Below are 23,155 nucleotides of genomic sequence, written 5' to 3'. Positions count from 1 at the left end.
TACAAGTTTGTAAATATATGTGTGTATATATATATATGTGTATAGGTACATATAGTTCTAAAATCTTAGTTTGAGTTTGGTTCAAATGAAAGATTGAGCACTCTTATGAGCTTGTATCTAAATTAAGATTGAGTCATCTCCACATGAGACCTAAGTTATAAACTTGAATTTGATGGTTACAAGGGGTCATATCCACAAAAAAGCAAAACGCTCTAGTTTATTAATTAATTACCTTAACTAATCTAGATGGCTTAATTAATTGGTTTTGAAAGTGTAATTAAACATTCACATTAACTTTAGGAAATTTAACTAAGAGAATTAACGATTCGAATAGGACTAAATTACTAATTATCGTTTTCATTCTTGAATTAAGTTTGTAAAAGATTGTTTGAAACAATCTAGAATATAATTCACCTCAAGCATGATTTATCCTTGCCCATTCGAAATTAAGGCACCTAATCGATGCATTTTTCTCTCTAGCCCAAAAAGTAGAAAAGAAGAGAATGACCAGTTAATTCATAAATTCTAAGCATTGAAAATAAAATTGCATTCAAGAATCATAAATCTAAGAAAATTTAACATTTTAGTTTTCAAGTTTGAATGAATATGTGAATTTGGTCATTGAGTTTTAAGTATGTATCTTTTTAGTTCTTAGGCTTATAAAAGTGTCATTTGATAATTGAGTTTTCAAAATTTATCTTCTTGGTCTCCGTTTTCTTTTTAAATTATGCTTAAAAGGTCCTACAAGTATTTTTTTTGTTTGATTTTTCAAAAATAATTATTTAATATTTAAAATTAGAAAAAATAGTTTTCGCTTGTATATGATTTTTAGAAATTATTCATCTAATTTAAAATGTTATATAATAATTTAAAATAAAAGTATAAAGTGATTTGAGGGATCTTTTAAACCTATTATTTAAAACTAAGGAACTAAAAAAAAGTATATTTTGAAAACTCGAGAACTGTCTCTGTCAACTATCATCGGCTAACATTCGACTATCATCTCCAACGATCGTCGTCCATGAACCTCCGACCATTGCTTTTTATGTAATCATCAACAACCGATTTTCGTTTATCATTTTTCCCATAACCGCTTTCTATTAACCTCCGACGACCCCTCTTTGATAATTGTAACCAACCAAACTTTGGATGATTGTTTTTTGGCTACTGCTATAGAACAATTGTCGACCACCATTAACCATCGACAGTAAACTTTTGGTAATCATTTTTTCTGGCTACTCCTTTTTGTTTACATCGATGATCGACTTTCGTTGTCTACTGTTTTTTGGCAACCGTTGTTGGCCGACCTCTGACGACCATTGTCTATGAACTTTCGAAGAATGTTTTTATGACAATTTTTTTTTGTGACCGTTGACGATCTAACTTCCGTGTATCGTTTTCATCGCAATTACTGTTGGCCAACCTTCGACAACTACTTTTAGTACCCGATTTGACAATCTTTCTACTACCTTTTTTCAATCATCGTTGTCAACCGACTTTTGACAACCGTCTTCCAATGGTTGTCGGTCAATCTTTGACTACTGCTCTCAACCTCTTACCATCATTTCTTAGCATTGCCATCGACCAAACTTTTTCGACTTCTTTTCAACAACCATGGTTGGCTAACTTTTGTCTACCATTTTTCAGTGACTGTTGTTGGCATACTTTTGTTGAACGTTGTTTGGTGATCATTGTCAGCCAACTTTGGTAGATCATTTTTAGTAACCATTGTTCGGTGAATCTTGCCGGCCAAATTTCATTGACCGTCGTCTGCTAACTTTTGTAGACTATTTTTATGATTGTTTTTTGTGACTGTTGTCGACATACTTTCATCCACCATTTTTATAATAATTGCTAGCCAACTACCAACGATCGTTTTTCGGTGATTGTTGCCAACCAACTTTTTCGATTGTTGTTCGGTGACCATTGTCGGTTAACTTTGTTTGACCATTTTTGTGGTTGTTTCCTGTTAACTTTTGTTAGTCGTTTTTCCGTAACCATTGTCGGCTTACTTTCGTTGACCATTTTTTCAATGACCGTTATGGTCAACTTTCATCGATCATTCTTTCGTAACTATTATCGATCAACGACCAACAACCACTTTTTGTTATTATCATCAATTGACTTCCGACGACCTCTGTAGCTAATTCTTTATTATCATTTTATAGTGAGTGTCCCCAACCACCTTTGACCACCGTCCTCGATGATCGTTACTGAACTTCTATCTCGTTCTCCACAGACAAATTCTTTTACTATAATTTAAAATTATATATTAAAAAATAACTTTTAGTCTATAACAAATCAAACAAATTTTTAACTCAAAACACTTTTGAAAAAAGTTGGCAAACACATGTGTTTTTCTTTTAAAGAGTAGTTTTTAGAAAAAAAAATGTTTAAATAAAAATGTAATATTCAGAAACCATTTTTTTCTTAAGTCATTCGAAATAGTATTGTTCTATTGACGGAAGGAAAACTATATTAAATTTATAATTAGACTTTTTCGATTAGAAATTTATCCTAACGTAATCCTTAAAGCGTAATGAGGTTAGTTAACTTGATTAGGATGCTTCTCATCTAATTGAATTGACTAATTTGATATTTAGCATCATTGGTTAGCTTTTCTAGTTTCTAATTAATTGAGTTAGACATAGGTAAGAAACTAAAAAAAATCATACCTTTATAATTCGATGATGAAAATTACATTGGGCAATTCCATTCTTCTAAGATAGAATGTTCTGATTGACTGCATTTCTATCTTTATTTTTCTTACACTTTATTAATTTGAATCTCAAACAATACCAAACCCATCATCTTTATAAAAAAAAGTAAACGATCATTTAAAAAAGTAAACAATCATGTAAAAAATATAAAAAATCGTGTATAAAGAATCTTGAAAAAAAAAATTAAACAATCGTGTACTAAAAAGAATTTAAAAAATTGTGTACCAAATTAAAAAAAAATCATTTAGATTTGAGTCCCTAAATCTAAATGATCGTGTAACCAAATTCAAACGTAACAAATTTAAACGATCGTGTAACAAAATTAAACGATGGAATTGAAAAGATAAATTGTAGCTATATCTAAACGATCACGTATAAAATTACAGCCATATCTAAACGATCACGTATCAAACAATAATCAAATTTAAACGATCGCAAATATATTATGCACATTGTTGACGGTGTGGTTGACGGGGCATTTTTGGTATTTTACATGGTGGGGCTTTTTTTGTTTTCGGAATTATTCTATAGAGTATAAATATTTTTAAAAGGACCCATAATAATAATAATAATAATAATAATAATAAATAAATAAATAAATAAATAAATAAATAAATAAATAAATAAATAAATAAATAAATAAATAAATAAATAAATAAATAAATAAATAAATAATTAATTAATTAATTAATTAATTAATTAATAAATAAGAATTACGGCGAAGTCAAATTTATGGTATTTTGAAAATGCCCTTATTTTAAGATTAGATACAATAAGAATTTATTTCTCTCATTTTTCTAGTTTTAAAGATTTAAATCTTTACTAACTTATTATTTTAAGAGTTTGAAATATGCTTAATTTAGATTTACTTTTTGAAATGTCATATCTTTTTCTCCTTTTCAAATATGTTTTCTCAATATTATTTCTTGTCTTATTGTCCCTCGAATCTTCGGCACAATCTTCATTCTTTAAACAGTAAATTTTTAAAAAATATTCTTTAAACTTTCAAAAATTCAAAAATACTCTTAACATTAAGAAAAATAACTAAAATTGTACTTTGTTAATCTATAACATAAGCCGTTAATAGTTTGATTAATTATTGTTGTTTTAGTATATCTAGAGTATTTTTTAAACTTAATTAAGTATATTTATAAAACTTCTCCATAGTTCAAGATATTTTTGAAACATAGCTTTAGCGTTTCCATCTCAAACTAACCGTAAAAGCATTTTGAAAATTTTAGAATTTCATTTTATTATATTTAAATATAACCTTCGACAAATATTTAGTTTTAAGTTTAAAATTATACTAAGAGAAGAAAGAGTGAAATTGAGAAAGAAGAAGGTGGAGAATAAGACAAGAACCCACGAGAAGCGAAGATGGAGAAGAGGAGAAAGGAGAGTGAAAATATATGAAGACAAAGGAACGGCAATTCCTTAAAATTCACGTGCTCATCACATCCCCAAAAGGTCAATTCACAACGTTTTTCAAAATCTCCATCATTTCAATTCACTATCATTGTAAAATTTATTTGATTTTTTTTTTTTTTTTTTTTTGCTATCAAGTTGCAATTATTGAGGTTACCAACTCCATTGTTATAAGTATGTAAGGATGCCTCAAATTATTAATAATGATAAAATTAGTTAAAATATGATTTTAGTTCTTATACTCTTAATTTGGTTTAATTTCAATTCCTACATTTTTATATATTTTAAATTATTCTTATATAACCATGTTTTGTAAAAAAAATTAATTTTGATGGACAAAACTTAAGTTTATTGAAAAATTGGAAATGTATAGATTTAAATTTAAAATAAATAGAAAAAAGCTTTAAAACAATGTAGGAACCAAAATGATATTTAATTTAAAACATATTATTGACAGAAACCTTTTAATATTTAAAGTATTTAAAGGTTAAGTTATTTTTTAAGAAAAGTACATATTTTATAAATATGTTAAGATTAATGTGTTAGAGTTTGAAAATAGAACATTTAATCACGAGAATGACGATGAAAAGAGTATGTTAGTTATAGTCGCTAAAAAAGCACTTAAAAGTGTAATTAGAAATGTAATTTCTATAATTTCTCTTTTGATAGAAAACTATAATTACATGGATGATTTATTGAAATACTGTATTTTCAAAAACTTATTAGGATGTTTAGAAACTTATTTAGGAGAGAGAAAAAGAGAAATTCTTGCGGTCGAGTCGATTGACAATTTTTTTCTGTTATTATTTTTTCATTTAGTCCATTTTCATCTGTTACCTTTAAGTTTGTTTGTTATTTTTGTGTTAAAAGATGTTTATTTTCCATTTTATATCTTATTTTTAAAATTTATTTTATTTTCATTTAAGATATATTTTGTTAGAAATTTAAATTAAAAAAATAAAGAAAATAATCATTTAGATATCCAAGATTTAAATGAAAAATAAAAAGAAAAAACCATAATTAAAAATACGATTCGTAGCAATATTTCAATATTAAAAAAATTTACGTTAGATAAACTCTTAATATATTTGAAGTTTTAATTTTTATAGATATATATATCGAAACCAATATGAAACTAAAAAGGAATGAAAGGAGTTTTTCTTCTTACTAGTTTTTTATACTTAAAGAGAATTAGTGTACATTAGGCTTTTTAATTGTAATTTTTTAGATATTGCGACCATGTCTCCCTTTTTAGCATTAGGGCTATTCAGGATGGTTTAACTATTTTTCAATTATAAACACTAACTAAAAAATACAATTGTAGATCATTTTCGTAAGAAATTATATTAAAATACTAACTAATCTTTACTTTTATGCATCTTGTCTATCCACGCAAAACTCTCAATCAACATTTTAATTAGAAAATTAGCGATGAAACAAATATGAATATATTTAGTAATCCTCAACTCCACGTAATATGAAAACCAAGACATTTTGCTACTCAACTTAGATAATATACATTATTTGAAGATTAACCACTTTGGGTTTAGTTTTGATTTCTAAATTTTTTATTTTTATTATTTTCTTTAATTTGTTAAATAACATATTTGGTTTGGGAATAGTAAAATAAATTGGTGATAGGTCAAATGTTTAACACACGACCATTTGAAAAAAATTATTTTTTTTAAAATCTTAAACGTAGAATCCATTTTAATTTAAATTTAAAAACACATCCTACAAATTACAATTTTTATTCAGATTGCATAATTGACATGTAACGACCTAATTCTTTATACTAAGTTGAGATCTTTACTACTAAATGAAAATAAAAATTTTCTTAACAAAATGAGAAAACAACACAAATTTTGAACGAAAACCTCAAATGCTTATTAAAATTATAAATAAATAAATGTATGTAAAAATAAATCTAAAATAAACTCTTAATTTGAGCCCTATCTACTTTTAAGAAAATAGTCATAGAATACCAACATGCTGAAATCAAAACGATAACACAAAGGTGGAAGCAAAACGTTTCCCTATGGCAAGTTGCGGTCACTTCTTGTTATCATTCGCCAGCTTCCCTTTATCCCTACCTCTACCTTTGCCTGAAAATTTAAACATAGAAAGAGTGAGTATATATAAATATATACTCAGTAAGAGACTCACTACTAGTCCCGCTAGGTGTCTGTTAACTTTCTATTAGAGTCCTGTAAAGAAGTATTTCTAAACTGGCGTGTTCTCGAACACACGCAATCTAATGATCCTGTAGGAACATCTCAGTCTTCGGTGAGCCCAAAAGAACACCTTGGACAAAACTGGTTTTCAGTGAACTCAAAAGAACACAAAAAACAAACTGGTTTTTAGTGAACCCAAAGGAACACTTAGGACAATTGGGCTGTAAGTGACCCCGTCGGACCACTCATATGTATATCATCTCAAGAGATTGATGATCCTGTTAGACCACACAGTTGTAAAAAGGTGGTGATCTTGAAGGACACCCATGTGGGCATGACTCTAATAGATAAAGTTAACATAACACCCTATCCATAGCATGTAGCACATCATAACATTATAAACATGACATGAATATTATCTTAATATCCTTAATTATGAGATTAATATTTCATGCATCAATATTAATATAATCAGTCATCATCATAAATATAACTCAGTCATAACTATCGGTCATCAACATATGTCATCAATACATTATACATTTTAGCTACATCAATGCATAATAGGGAAATCACATGCAACTCTTAATTTCAGTAAGAGAGTCTAGTAGGAGAATTTTTTACCTAGAGATTAGCTTAATTAAAAATAGTCTTAACAACAACAATCAAGCTTTCTAAGAATTTAAATCCTAAACTGTAACAACCCAACTCTTTATACTAAGATGAGGTCGTTACTAAAAAGAAACAATAATAAGAGACACTTTCTTGAAAGGAGAAAGACTAAATTTTCATTAAAAACAAAATACTGAAACATTGATATATAGACGCGGAAACAAAACTGAGTCCCCATATGGCATGTCACGAATCCTTCTCTGTCGCTTGCCAACTTTCCTCTACCTTTACCTTTGCCTGAAATATTAAACATAGAAAGAGTAAGTATAAACATATACTCAATAAGGGACCCACTACTAGTCCCGCTAGGTGTCTGCTATCTTTCCATTAAAGTTTTGTAAAGTGGTACCCCCTAACTGGCACATTTCAGAACACGTGCAATCTGTAATCCCGTAGGAACATCTCTGGTTTTCGGTGAACCCAAGGGAACACCTAAGACAAACTTATCTTTAGTGTACCCGAAAGAAACACTAAGACAATCGAACTGTGAGTGACGACCCTGTCGAATCTCTCGTAATCATGTCTATGTCATATTGGACTGGTGATCCCGTCGGACTACAGAGTCATATAAAGGTGGTGACCCCGAAGACACCTATGTGGGTATGACTCTAATAAACAAAGTTAACAGAACGCCCATCCATAGCATGTAGCATATCATAAACATCATAAACAAGATTAATATCAGTCATCATCATCAATCATCAACATCAACACATTATGCATCTTAGCTACATCAATGCATAATGAAAAATTACATGCAAGCTCTTAATTTCAGTTCGAAGGTCTAGTAGAAGAATCTCATACCTTGAGATTTTAGCCAAATAAAGTACTCCCTAGCTCACAGTAAAAATTATCCAATTAACTTGATTCTAATCATAAAAGGAAAAATTCAATATCTTAATTAATAAAATTAGCAATTGGTTATTATCAAAAAGTTTTCCCAAATTAATTAACTTTCTAAAAAAATGGGTTTGAAACCAATTCAACCTTGTTTGGGAAGATTAATTCTTAATTCAACCTTGTTTGGAAAGATTAATTCTTAATTCAACCTTGATTGGAAAAAATCCAAGATTAATTCTTCAAGAATTAGCCAATTGAATCTTTAAAGAAACCCAAAAAATAAAGTTCAATAACTTAACAGTTGCTTAATGATCCAAAAACCATTTAATTCAACTTAAGCAAAGTTGAGGTTGAATTCCAATTTAACCTTAATTGGGCAAAAACCAAAGCACAAAACTTCCAATTTAACCTAGCCAAACCTTCATAAAAAATAACCCAATTTAATCCAAAATTAAATTATTCAATGTCCAAAATTAACGTATTATCCAAAACCCATAAAAAACTTACCAAAACAAATAGGAGAGTGGATCAATTTGGCTTGGCTAACAAAAGAGAAAATAGAGGCAGCTTGGCTTGGATAGAGAAAAGACATCTCGGATAGGCAGGGGTGCGCGACTTAGGGTCGGCTCGGACGGAGGAGGATTGGCTCGACGTGCGGTATCGTTTGGCTCAAAATGGAAAAGCGACGCACGAAACGGTGGAAGGCAACTAGAAAACGAAAAACGATGGGGCTCTGACTGACGTTCGACGACAAGGCAACTGATCTGCCGAAGGGAAACGCAAACAAAGCTCCGACGACTGAATGTGCTTGCTGACACGACAGAAAACGGATAGACCAAAGGGACGCTTAATGGCGGAACAACGGAGAAGACGGCGAAACACGAACAACGGTTTAACGAAATAATCGAAGATGGGTGACGCGCGGCGGACGGAGGAAGAGCAAGGGCGGCGGCTAGGGTTTTATCTTGAGGAAGGGGAATCTAGAGTTTTTTTTCCTTGGAGAAGAAATGAATAGTTACTTGCATGCTTCACGAGGCTTCTATAAATAAAAATACAAATAATATCATCATTATTATTTTTCATTTTTCCTTTTTACTTTTTCCTCCTTCGTTTTTAAACAAATACCTCACATTCTCTCTTCGTTTAATACAAATCAAATCTTCTTTCTATCTTCTTTTTCTCTTCTCCAAAATATATTTAATTAATCCTAATTTCCACAAAATCAAATAAATTATCAAATTATTTCAAATTAACACCCCAATAAATCCGACATAATTAAAAATTAAACCAAGATGATAAAATTAAAAATTACCTTATTTTGGGGTGTTATATGACACATGATCATAATCTATTTATATTTACCAATACATCCTTCATTTCAGTGTAATAAAAGTAGAAAAAAGAAATTGTTGCTAGACCACGTTAAAAGAGAGAGAGAAAAAAAACCAATTAGCAACTATTAAAAAAAAAAACAAATCAAATGGGTCCTAAAAATTGGGGAAACAAAACAAAATTGGGACCTTCAATGGAAAAAAAAGATGAAAAAGTCAAGTCCATTCAGATTATTAAAAAGAAAATTAAAAAATTGGCAACTAAATCTACCATAAAACAGCCCTCAGTGTTGAAACCAATAATGTTCATAATAACTTTTCAAAACAACGATATTAATATAAATTTTCTGTAACAAACATAAAAATAAATTAGAAAATTTTGAAAAGAAAATGAAAGAAATTGAGAATACAAAGTCCATCTCCATTCTGTATATCCAAAAATAAGGTAAATTTTAACTTTTAATTATCTTAAAATAATTTTATTTATGTTAAAATTATTAAGGTGTTAATTAGAAATAAATTGAGTTATTATTGGAAATTATTTGATTTTATAGAAATTAGAATTAATTAGATATTTTGGAAAAAATATTTAATAAATTATTTGAAATTTGAAACTTTTGTATTATGAAAGATTTGTTTTAAATGAATTGTTGGTTGATGTATGTTTAGTGAAGTTGAGGGAATTATGATTAATTATATAATAAATTAAATTATGAAGTTAAGATAATTATATTAAAAAGATAACATAATTATTTAAGGACATATATGTTATTTTTGGAAGATAAAAGTGGATTTGATGGTGGAGAGAATTTTTTTTATTATTTTAGGATTAAGAAAAATAAGATAAAAAAAGAGATTAGATTGGTATTAAATGAAGATAGAGAAGGTGTAGGTTTTGTTTTGGAAAGAATAAAGAAAAAGAAAAAGAAAAGAAAAAAAATATAATAATTATATTATTATTATTATTATTATTATCCCTTAAATAAACCACATGAAGCGTGAGACACTATTCATCTTCTTCATCCTCAAGAAACCATCACAAAACCCTAACCCTAGCTGCTGCCCTTTGCTCCACCGCCCGCCGATTTCTTTCGCCGCTGTTCAGTCGTCACATCACTTTACCATCAATTGAGTCGGTTCTTCGTCGCGTAACCAAACGTCGAGTGGAGTTTCCGTCTCGTCTCTTCCATCGTTCACGTCGCATCGTCGTCCGTCGCATCCTTCAGCTGTGTAGCAGAGTCGTCGACGAGCCCTCATCAGTCACCGATCGTCAGGTGAGTCTGAGTCGAGTTCAGCAAATGCAAGCCAAGCCGTTCTTTGCAAACCAAACCACCTGAGCCGTCACTTCCTTGCAATTCGTGCAAACTCCTTGCAAGCCATCTGCAAGTCGCGCGTCCCAGCTGATCTTCATTCTGAGCTGCATCCTTGTGTAAGCTGAGTCGCATGTGCCTTCACCTCTTCGCGAGCCGTTATCCTATCCGAAACGCTTTCTGCCTCTAGCCAAGCTGCAAACCTAATTTTTTGTCCTTTTCCCATTTATTTTGGTAAGTTTTAATGGGTTTTGGTTAATACCCATGAGATATTAATTTTGGACGTTAAATAACCTAATTTTGGATTTAAGTTGGAATTTACTTTAAGTTGGATTATTTTTCTTGAAGGATTTTTAGTTGAATCTTGGAAGTAGTTACCTGAGAATTTCTGTTTAAGGTTGAGTTGGTTTCGACCCTATTTGTTGGTAAGTGGAAACCCTAATTAAATTTTGATAGATATTGGTTAACAAAATTATTAAATTAATTTTGTTTGTATTTAGGACTTGTTTGTTTGGAAAAGCTTGGTTATTGTTGTTAGGATTATTTTTGGATTAAGCTAATCTCTAGGTAAGAGATTCTTCTACTAGACCCTCGTAATGAAGTTAAGAGTTGCATGTGATTTTCCTATCATGCATTAAGGTAGTTAACATGCATAATGTATTGATGACGTATGAGGATGACTGATAGTTATGTTGATGATGATGACTGATAGTTACGACTGAGTTATGTTGATGATGATGACTGATGATATTAATGTTAATGCATTAAATATTAATCTCATGATTTAGAACGTTATGATTAATACTCATGTCATGCTTATGATGTTATGATATGTTACATGCTTTGGATAGGGTGTTTTGTTAACTTTGTCTATTAGAGTTGTATTTACATGGGTGTCCCTAGGGGTCACCACCTTTTTATGATTGTGTGGTCCGATGGGATCACCAGTCTCATGAGATGCTATGTATATGAGTGGTCTGACGGGATTACTTACAACTCGATTGGCTTAAGTGTTCCTTCGGGTTCATTGAAGACCAGTTTGTCCTAAGTGTTCTTTCGAGTTCACTAGAGACCAATTTTGTCCTAGGTGTTCCTTTGGGTTCACCAATGATCAGAGATGTTCCTACAGAAGCATTAGATTGTGTGTGTTCGGGAACACACCAATTTAGGGGTACTTCTTTATAGGACTCTAATGGGAAGTTAACAGACACTTAGTGGGACTAGTAGTAGGTCCCTTACTGAGTATATGTTTATACTCACTCTTTCTCTATGTTTAATCTTTCAGGTAGAGGCAGAGGTAAAGATAGAGGAAAGCCGGCGAATGACAAGAAGTGGCCGTGGCGTGCCATAGGAAAACTTTTTGCTTCCACTTTTACTTACAATTGTGATTTCAATATTTTTGCCTTATTTGATTATTTTTCTTGAAAAGTAGATAGAACCCGAATTAGGAGTTTATTTTAAATTTATTTTTACATACATTTATTTATTTATAATTTTAAATGAGCGTTTGAGGTTTTCAGTTAAAATTAGTGTTATTTTCCATTTTGGTTAAGAATATTTTTATTTTCTTTTAATAATAATGACCTTAGCTTAGTATAAAGAGTTGAGTCGTTACAATTTCAATATTAATAAAATCAAACTAAATTTTCAATAAAAAATTTGGAAATATAGACTAAAATTTAAAATAAACTAAAAAAAAATTTAAAACAATGTAGGAATTACCAAAATGATATTTAACTTAAAACATATTATTGATTGAAACTTTTAATATTTAAAGTGTTTAAAGGTTAAGTTATTTTTTTAAAGAAAATTACATATTTTACGAATATGTTAAAATTAATGAGTTGGGTTAGAGAATTAAACATCTAATCTCAAGATTGAGAATGCAAGCACTATGTTAAGTAGTTATATTCATTGAAAAAAGCACTTAAAAATGTAATTAAAAATGAAATTTCTATATTTTCTCTTTTGAAAAAAGAACTACAATTACATTGATGATTTATTGAAATATTATATTTTCAAAATCTTATTAATAAAATAAGGATGTTTAAAAACTCATGCAGATGTTGTATGTGAGAGAGAAAACGAGAAATTCTTGTAGTCCATTCGGTTGAGAATTTTTCTTTGTTATTTTTTTCATTTATTCCATTTTCATTTGTTACACTTTAGTTTGCTTGTTATTTTTGTGTTATATATAAATTGTTGAGATTTGGTCTAAAAAGATTTTATAAGATTATCTTTTTTAAAATAAGATAATTAGTTTTTAAAAAGATAAAAAGATCCTCCTTTATTTTAGGAATCTTGTATTAATACTTTTGTAAAAATAAAAATATATGTGACATATATATATAGTGTGTGTTGAAAAGATTTGTGATTGCTTAACGATGTATAAGACTTCTTTGTGGAAAACGAAATACAAGATTGATTACAAAAGCTACAATGTACAGAAAAGGTAGTGCGATCTGACATCAGTATGTTGATCTAAGTTGATTATTTTGATGAGTAAGACATTCGACTTAGTAAGTGATTAAAGTGGTCGCAGAAAATTTCAGAAGAGGAAGAAGGTATTGTCGAAGAGATTCACTCATGCATTTAGGAGGAGCATGAAGTTAGACATCATAGAGAAGGTTTACTTATGCAAAAAGAGGGAGCCTGAAGTCTGAAGTTAATATGCATGTTAAATAATCATATAATTGATCAGTGGTTAAATGTTGTATTGATGTATATTAACTAAACGTGAATCATAATAATATTACTCATCACGGCTGTGCGCAGCTCCCAGATGTAAGCAACATTAGCCGAATTGGGTTACCAAAGTTTTTGTGTTATTCTCTTTGTTGTCTCTCTAGCTATTACAATAGTTATTTACTTCAGAATTAACTAAAGAATTATTTGATTATCTCACATAGTTTTTTCAATTGACCGTATCAAAGCAGATTGCTAGTTCATGAACATAATTAGGGAAGGACCTTCAGCTTCACGACCTCCTATCCTCGATGGCAAAAATTACTCAAATTGGAAACCTTGTATGATATTTTTTATTAAAACATTAGATGGAATAGCGTGTTGAGCTCTTGTGGCTGGATATGAACCACCAATGATCACTGGAGATGGTGTATCTGTTCCCAAAATCAGAAGTTGATTGGACTGATGATAAAGAACAAGCATCAATAGGGAATGTTAGAGCTCTCAATGCTATATTTAACAATGTTGATTTGCATGTGTTCAAACTTATATATTCATGTAGTACAAACAAAGAAGCTTGGAAAATACTGGAAGTTGCTTATGAAAGGACTACAAAAGTTAAAATATACAGACTTCAGTTGATAACATTAAAGTTTGAAGCTCTGAAAACGTCTGAAGAAGAGTATGTGTGAGATTACAATGAGAGAGTTCTGGAAATTGCCAATGAATCGTTGCTGCTTGAGGAAAAGATTCCTAAATCCAAGATAGTGCGTAAAGTACTACGCGTTGCCAGGAAAAATTTGACATGAAGGTCACGGCCATAGAGGAAGCACACAATATAACCAAATTAAAACTAGATGAGTTGTTTGGATCTCTTCTTACGTTTGAGATGGCTATATCCCATAGAGAGAATTAAAAGGCAAGGACATTGTTTTTAAGTCAATATATGAAGAAGAGACATCGGTAAATCATTCTGATAACGAAGCAAGCATGAACGAATCGATAGCTCTTCTGACAAAATAGTTTTCTAAGGTTGTCAAGAAGGTCAAAAATTTGAATACTACAGGATCAAATGCTCGAAATCCGACAAGTTATCGAAGAAGAGATGGTGAGAACAATACCAGGAGGTTTAATGAAGTCTCTAACATGAGGGATAGTGAGTATGAACGAAAAAGGAGGGTGAATGAAGAGTTTTCAGATGTAAAGAATGTGGTAGAGTAGGTCATTATCAAGCTGAATGTCTCATGTTTTTTAGAAGGAAAAAGAAAATTTTCCATGCTACATTGTCAAATGAGGACACTGATGATAGTGAAACAAAGGATAACGACATGAATGCATTCACAATAAGCATTACAGCAACAAATTCTGAAGATGAAAGTGAAAACTCTAAAGAGAATTATGATAATAATTTGACTTTTGAGGAGCTTAAAGTTTTGTGGAAAATAGATTATGAAGCTAGAGCAATACAAAAGGAAAAAAATTCAAGATCTTATGGAAGAAAATGATCGATTAATGTCTATCATATTAACACTAAAGCAAAAACTAAAGGAAGTTCAAAATGAATATGACCAAACAATGAAGTTAGTGAAAATGTTGAATTTAGGGTCTGAGAATTTAGATTTAATATTATGTTCTGGACAGACTAGCTCCTACAAATATGGTCTTGGTTTTGACTCATCTTCGGGAGCTCGACGGATGAAATATGCTCGACCCCCGCTCCCTATTTCCGGTTCACTGATAAGGAAGATAGAGTTGGGTTCATGAGAATTTGACTGCCGGGAAAATGAAATGAATCCCCGGTTTCTACAGCATCAGACAAATTCTTCTCATTTCCGGATAAATCAATATCCTTCCTTTGACTAGTTTCTTCGCGTAAAAAGGATAATCCAAGTCTCCCCCTAACCGCGTAGTGGGTCGAGCTTCTGATCTCGACTTCCTTATTCTGCCACTTAGAAGGAGCCCGACGACTCAAAGAATTTGAGTGGAGTCGGTCTTTATCGAGCTAAGCTCGACCCTTGTTCATTGAGGCGGTTTGGAGTAAGCGAATCATGCCCTTGAGGTTCTACTCCAAAGGAATTAACAAATATTAAGCCATCGATTGAGATAAAGTTTGTTTCTGTATCTGTAAATGACAAATCAATTCCACCTACGGTAACGAAAGAGCTTAGTTCTTAAGCTAAAACTACTAGATGGGTTTGTCATTACTGTGGTCAAAAAGGTCATATTAGACCATTTTGCTATATGTTACAAAGAGACAGAATATATCAGTGGAAGGTAAAGTATCATGTTCAGAAGAATAATCCTAACTCTCTAAATTAAAATAGAAGAAAAAGAAGTCGTATGGTCTGGAGGGTAAAGCAGTCAGAACAATGCATTATCGCATTCACTACTGTTCAAGCCTCAACTGATGAATGATGTTTTAACCGTGGATGTTCTAGACACATGGCTGGAAACAGATCATTCTTCTGAATTAAAAGAATGTGCTTCAGGACATGTCACTTTTGGAGATGGTGCAAAAGGAAGAATCATAGCAAAATGGAATATTGCAAAAACTAATCTACCTTGTCTAGATGATGTTAGATATGTTGAAGGACTTAAAGAAAATCTCATCAGTGTAAGTCATTTATGTGATCAAGGTTACAATGTAAACTTTAGTAAAGACAGTTGTGTGGTAGTTGATGGAGATAATTGAGTTGTTATGAATGGTTGTCGACAGGTTGATAATTGCTATCACTATAATAATTCAGATGTTTGTCACTCTATTAAAGAGGATCAAACTATGCTATGACACAAAAAGTTAGGACATATCAGTTTAAGGAACATAGATAAAACCATAAAAAATGAGTCTGTCATACGTATTTCAAGTATTGATTCCAAAAGCTAATTTTTCTGTAGGGATTGTCAAATTGGAAAGCAAACTAGAGCATCTCACAAAAGTATGAAGGAATGTTTCACCAACAAAGTTTTAGAATTATTATATAGACCTTATGGGTCCAATCCAATCTGAAAGTCTTGGAGGGAAGAAGTATGTGTTTGTGATTGCAGATGATTTTTCTGAAGGGATGAAAACCCTTGACAGCGGAAAATTACAGAAATCCAATTTTAATTGGAACCTTAAAATTACCAATACATTGGCAAAAAAAATAATATTACAAAACTATTTTTATGGTTAAACATGGTTTGAAGAAAGATACATAGAAGAAAACTTACGCTCGTTGACGACTATGAATCTACCAATCTCTAATTTGGGCACCACCACTTGGAAATATTCCTATTCTCTGATTGAGATGATTTATGGGAACCAAAATTGGAAGAAGGGAATTTTTCTCTAGGAGAGAATTTTTTCAGAGAGAATGGAGAGTCTTCTTCTTCGCAGAACTCACCCGTTGTGATTGTTACGCAAAGAATTCCCACTTCTTCAGACGGAAGAAGTGGGAAGTTGGAGATAATAAATGGGAACGTGGGAAAACTACCCACGTTCCCTATTAACTTAATAATAATTATTAAATTAATATATATTAAACTAATTAATTAATTAAATTAAATAATTAATTAATTTAATAATTAATTAATTTAATAATTAATTAAATCATATTTAATTAATATTTTCATTTAAATCATATTTAAATGAATATCTCTCGCATAACCTATAGTTTTAATTTAGCTAATTTAATTTAATTTAATTTAATTTAATCAAATTAAACTAAACTATTAATTAATTCTCCAATTAATTAATTTCTAAATTAAATATCTTATATTTAATTTAATCCATAATTTGAATAATATTCAAATATAAATTTCTCTCATAACCTATAGTTTTAATATGTATCATATACACATTAAATTTTAACTTATAGTTTTAGTATGAATCTAATTCAAATTAAACTAATATTTGAACTTATTCAAATATTTTATTCTCTCGTAATTTAATTTTGAATTTATATAATAAAGTCTAATTAAAATATAAACTTTATATTATAACGTATCAATATACATTATATTAATTCCCAAAGTAAATTTCAAATTACAACCAATATAAATAAATCTCATTACTCTTTATGAGCTAGGAAGAGGACCTAATGGACCTACAGATCAGAAGTTACAACGATATGAGATTAATTAGCTAAACTCATTAACTACATTAATCAATATTCATTAACTGTGTGTACACTCCACTAAAGACTCACAGCTGAACTCTTCTCACTGTAGATATATTTTTGTGTCCACGGATATAGACCAATACCAGTAAGTTAGTCATTCACAAGTGTTCGTAACATCAGTTGGGTCAAATTACCGTTTTACCCCTAGGTTACCTCTAGTCCTTAAATACCAGTGCTCCTCTAATGAACAACCTGTTTATGGTCCAACCACTAAACAGAAACTCCTCTCGTGCCATAGAGAGGGTAGGGCCCTTTGTTCAAGTCCCGGAGACACCATTTAAGGGAATACTTATCTACTTACCCTAAAGGTGGGAAGGAGTGAATTCCATCTTGTGTGATTATGTTTCCAGCTCCCCACTCGGTCTTGTCCCTAAAATGATAAGCATATTGAGTCGGTAATTTGGCCACTCTCATCCGTACAAATCAAAGGACAATCCCTCGCAAACAGAAGTTCATAATACACTCAGGATTAAGACTAAGTCACCTAAGTCATCCTAATGAAATAGAAATCCAACGAGTTAACGGAGTTACATCTAGTGATTACTATTTCGTGGTCCAGTCTTATGCAAACTCATTGCATAGGATACCCTCACTCGCATGTCGTATACATGAACACATTGGATCAATGTGTTTGTATTAAATACAAAGTGAGCCGTATCCATAGTGTTAACAGGATAAGGTACCCAACCTTAACCCTATACTATAGACCCTTTAAGCTGATCTTGAACATTGATCCCCGTATGTCTCTACATACTGTTCAAGACTCATCAAATAGCTTAGGATGTTAGTTTATTGGATTTAGGTTATGAAGACAAAACTAATAATATAATCAATAACACTTATTGAAATTATAATAATAAAACACTTTATTAATGGCAGTCAATTGACTATATTTACTATCTACGAGTTTTAGGACATAAAACCCAGTATTTTCTTGATACACGTGGGTAAGATTCTTGAAAGGAAAATTTGATATTGAAAAAGTATGCATTAGTTTGTGTTTAAGCCTGCAACGTGAAAAAGGGAAGAAGATTGTCAAAATTAGAAGTGATCATGGCAAAGAATTTGAAAATGAAGATCTGAATAACTTCTGTGAAATAGAAGGAATAAATTATGAATATTAAGCTCATTTAACTCCTCAGTAGAATGGAGTAGTTGAAGGAAAAAATAGAACTTTACAAGAAATGGCTCGAGTCATGATTCATGCCAAAGCTTTGCCATTGCATTTTTGGGCAGAAGTTGTTAACACAGCGTGTCATATTCACAACCGTATTAAAACCCAATCTGGAACTACTGTTACTCTTTATGAGTTATGAAAAGGTAGAAAGCCTAACGTTAAATATTTCCATGTCTTTGGAAGTACCTGATATATTCTTGCCAATAGGGAATATCATAGAAAGTGAGATGTTAAATCTTAACAGGGATTTTTTCTTGGATATTCTCAAAATAACAGAGCTTACAGAGTCTTCAACAATAGAACTGGGATGGTTATGGAAACAATTAATGTAGTGGTAAATGATTCTGAACATGCTTACGAATGAACTGATGATGATGATGATTTAACACCTAAAGTAATTATGGATCATGAAACTACTCGTGTTGGCATTCCTAAGGTCGATACTAGTATAAATAGGCTTGACAAAAGCTCAAAGTCAATTCCTAAGGAAGTACTGGTTGAAGAAATTAAACTTGTTCCATCATCACATGTTAGGAAGAATTATTCATCGAGCTTTATTATTGGAGATCCCTCAACTGAAATTATCACCAGAAAGAAGGATAAGATAGATTATACAAAAATGATTATTGATCTATGCTATACTTCAGCTATTGAACCCACATATGTAGATGTTGCTCTTAAAGATGGATATTGGTTAAATGCAATGCAAGAAAAGTTACTCCACTTTAAGCATAATAATGTATGAACTTTAGTTCCTAAACTTGAAGGAGTAAATATTATAGGAACCAAATGGATCTTTAAAAATAAGACAAATGAAACAGGTCATGTAACAAGGAACAAGGCGCGACTGGAGGCTTAGGGTAATGCATAGGTCGAGGGAGTTGATTTTGATGAAACTTTTGCACCTGTTACCAGACTCGAAGCTATATGCCTTTTACTCAGTATATCTTGCATCCGCAAATTTAAATTATATCAGATGGATGTTAAAAACGCCTTCCTGAATGGCTATTTGAATGAAAGAAGTTTATGTTGCACAACCGAAAAGATTTATAGATTCTGAATTTCCTCAGCATGTGTATAAGCTTAATAAAGCATTATATGGGCTAAAGTAAGCTCTAAGAGCGTGGTACAAATGCCTAACTGCTTATCTAGGTGCAACGAATATTCTAGAGGTGGGGCTGACAAAACATTATTTGTTATAATCTGATTGTAGCACAAATCTATTTAGATGACATTATATTTGGAGGATTCCCAAAGGAACTAGTTGAAGGCTTCATTAATATTTTGCAATCAGAAATTGAGATGAGTATGGTGGCACAGTTATCATATTTTATGGGTCTCAAATCAAACAGAGAAGTGAGGACATATTTATAACTCAAGAGAAATATGCCAAGAATATTGTGAAAAAAACCTGGAAAAATCTTGACACAAAAGGACTCCAGCTGCGACACATATCAAAATTACCAAAGATACAAATGGTACAATTGTGGATCACAAGCTTTATAGGAGTATAGTCGGGAGTCTATTGTATTTAACAGCCAGCAGGCCTGACATTGCCTATGGCATTGGAATATGTGCTCGATTTCAGTCTGATCTGCGTGCCTCGCACTTAGCTATGGTCAAAAGGATAATCAAGTATGTCCACAGAACAAGTGATTTTGGAATCATATATTCCTATGATACGAATTCTATTCTAGTTGGATATTGCGATGCTGATTAGGCTGGCTCTTCAGATGACAGAAAATTCATTTCTGGGGGATGCTTCTTTCTAGGAAACAATCTTATCTCTTGGTTCAGTAAAAAACAAAATTGCGTATCTCTTTCTACAGCCGAGGCTGAATATATTACGACAGGAAGTGCATGTACTCAGCTTATTTGGATGAAGAATATGCTGCAAGAGTATGGTATTCCATAAACTCTTATAACTCTATATTGTGATAATATGAGTGCCATTGCTATCTCCAAGAATCCTGTTCAGCATAGCCAAACCAAACATATTGATATCAGACATCATTTTATTAGGAATCTTATTGAAGATAAAATTATCACTTTGGAGCATATTCGTTTGAATTTACAATTAGCAGATATTTTTACTAAACCCCTTGATGCGAATTTATTTAAGTATTTACGCGCTAGATTAAAAGTGTGTAAGATTTAAATCTTTGATTATCTAATCAGGCAGGGGTTTTTATCACGATTTTTGTTAAGTAGGCCTGTCAGCGCCATAATAGGAATTAATGGCGATCGTTATGGCTTCTGAGCGGCAAATACTTGATATCTTTTAAGTCTTCAGTTTCTTTGTTGTTTCTTTTAAGTGGCGATTGTTGCTTTTTCTTCAAATCTGAGTCCACAATGGTGAACACCTGGAAAGGTAACTATCAAATTAAATCGACGGAAGATGTTCATGAAGTTCTAATTGCCAAGTCCACCATGCATGGTGTACGAATGCAAGACCGTCATTTTAAAAGCACCGCACCATTGAGACCGCACTAACTTCCGTTTGAAAAATCTCAAGAGCTTGAAGATGTTGTTGAAAGTGCTGTGAAAGGTGTTGAAACTGCACCAAAAGTGTCTCTGAGACTCACATTTCAGATATGGATTCGGACAAGCAAGATGATGTTCCTTTGGCTAAACTATTGAAGAAAGGTTTTAGTTCAAATGTTGCTCATGCTCAATCTGCTGATCCTATCATACCAGCTCGTTCTCATGAGAGTTCTTCTTCTGAAGATGTTTTTATCCCTACACTTGGTTTTCACCATGCGTCCGATCAAGAACCTGGTCCCTTGCAGCATTCACCACTAGTTAGGTTATCATTTCTGGTCGATGTTGCTCCTAATCTACATTCAGAGGCTGCAGCTGTTATGAGGAAAGGAATGATGTTCCTACTGATGAGACTTTATTGATGATGAAAATATTGACCTTGCTAACACTGGTACAACCAATATTGTTGAACAAGACATTAATGATAATTTTCAACCCAAGACTCAACAATCCCTTATAGCATCTAGGCCAAAGGGGAAGAGGTTTCAGCAAAATCGACGTAACATTACCACCAAGACTGGAAGGAAGAAGATTCCCATGAACCGAAAATGTTCAACGAAGGAAATATATTGTGAAGCGAAGGATTGCTGATGAGGTAAATATTTATGATAAACATCATTCCTGTTTAAGTGTCATAAGTCTTATTGAGAAGGCATGTCTTTCCAAGACTATATCAAATGTTGGGTCGTTCTATCTTGAGTTGATTAGGGAATTCATTGTAAATCTGCCATATGATTTTAACTATCCCAATAGTCCTGACTACCAGATAGTTCACATTCGAGGTTTAAAATTCAAGATTTCTCTTGTAGTAATTAATGAGTTTCTTGGTAATAATATTTAATCTAATTGCTCACTATTTAGCCCGTCGAATAAAGTTTTGGCGTCTATGTTGTCTGGAGGGACTCTATCTTTTTGGCCTGTGAATGGAATTCCTACGGTTGCTCTAAGTGTTAAATATGTCATTCTTCATAAGATTGGTATTGCCAGCTGGTTCCCGTCTTCACACGCTTCTAGTATTTTTGTTGCTTTGGGAACATTTCTCTATCAGATATGCAATGACGATACTATTAATAGAAGCTCATTTATATATAATCAGCTTCTAAGGCATGTGGGAACATTTGGTGTTAAAATACCTATTGCTTTATCGCAGTTTTTCTCTGGTTTATTACTTCATTTGAATGTTGTTGTTTTAACAACGACTGATGCCCTTGGACCTGAACCAAAGATCTTACCCTTGAGTTAGAGACTATTTTAGGGTACTCATATGCCTGATATAGAACATGACATGCATCCTTCACGAGCTCCTCGCATGTTTGACACAAATGATTGGGATGAGAGTGCTGAAGGCCTCTTTGTTAATCGAGACTTAGCCTCAAGCTCTTTCTACTTCCATTAATTTGTTAATTGAATGAAGGCTAGAGGTTGATTCGTTCATTCGTTACTTAAAATCCTCAGTTCCTTCTACTAGTATGAGGAAGCATGGTCATGAGTGATATATCTTTTTGGTTGAAAGGGGGAGTAGTGGCATGAAGCAAATAGAGCATCTGAAGAAGGAGTGTTGTTTTTGTTTCCTTCTTTTTGTTGTTTTTTTCTTATCAAATTGTTTGTTTGTTGAACTTCTGTGAATCAGTTTGTTGTTTTGAATTCTTTTGTCTTGATGTCTAAAAATCTACTGGAATGAAATGATGGACGAGTCAATTTGTTGTTGAAAGTTTATGATGTTAATTGTGGTTGTGATGTGTGTGTAGTTCTGTTTGCATGAGATGCTCTGATGATGGTTATGTTGATGTAACGCCCCGAACTTTCGAGGTAATTTTTTTTTATCTTTTTATGTGATTTTTTTTGGAAATTTAAAATTTTGTAAAATGATAAAATAATAATATAATATTAATTATATTACTATTATTATTATTTATTGTTATCATTATAATGTAATATTAATACTTTTATTATTATTTAATATTAATATTAATATTTAATATTATTATAATTATATAATATTAATATTAATATTTAATATTATTATAATTATATAATATTAATATTTTATTATAAATTATTATTATTTTTATTTAATATATATATGTAATAATAATTTTTTAATTTTCAAACCCTAAAGA

General features: G+C 31.4%; 1 long non-coding RNA gene across 1 annotated transcript; it reads right to left on the bottom strand.

Moving 5' to 3' along the window:
• Positions 1-6,100: 6,100 nt before the first annotated feature.
• Positions 6,101-8,816, bottom strand: LOC127149400 (uncharacterized). Its single transcript, XR_007820921.1, has 3 exons — positions 8,339-8,816; positions 7,341-7,599; positions 6,101-7,228 (listed from the first exon to the last, which is right to left on the bottom strand). It is a non-coding gene; the product is annotated as an uncharacterized LOC127149400 (long non-coding RNA).
• Between the last annotated feature and the right edge of the window lie 14,339 nt (positions 8,817-23,155).

This window comes from Cucumis melo, chromosome 5 (assembly GCF_025177605.1).
Source record: "Cucumis melo cultivar AY chromosome 5, USDA_Cmelo_AY_1.0, whole genome shotgun sequence".
Lineage (NCBI taxonomy): Eukaryota > Viridiplantae > Streptophyta > Magnoliopsida > Cucurbitales > Cucurbitaceae > Cucumis > Cucumis melo.
This window is presented reverse-complemented; position numbering and strand designations above follow the sequence as displayed.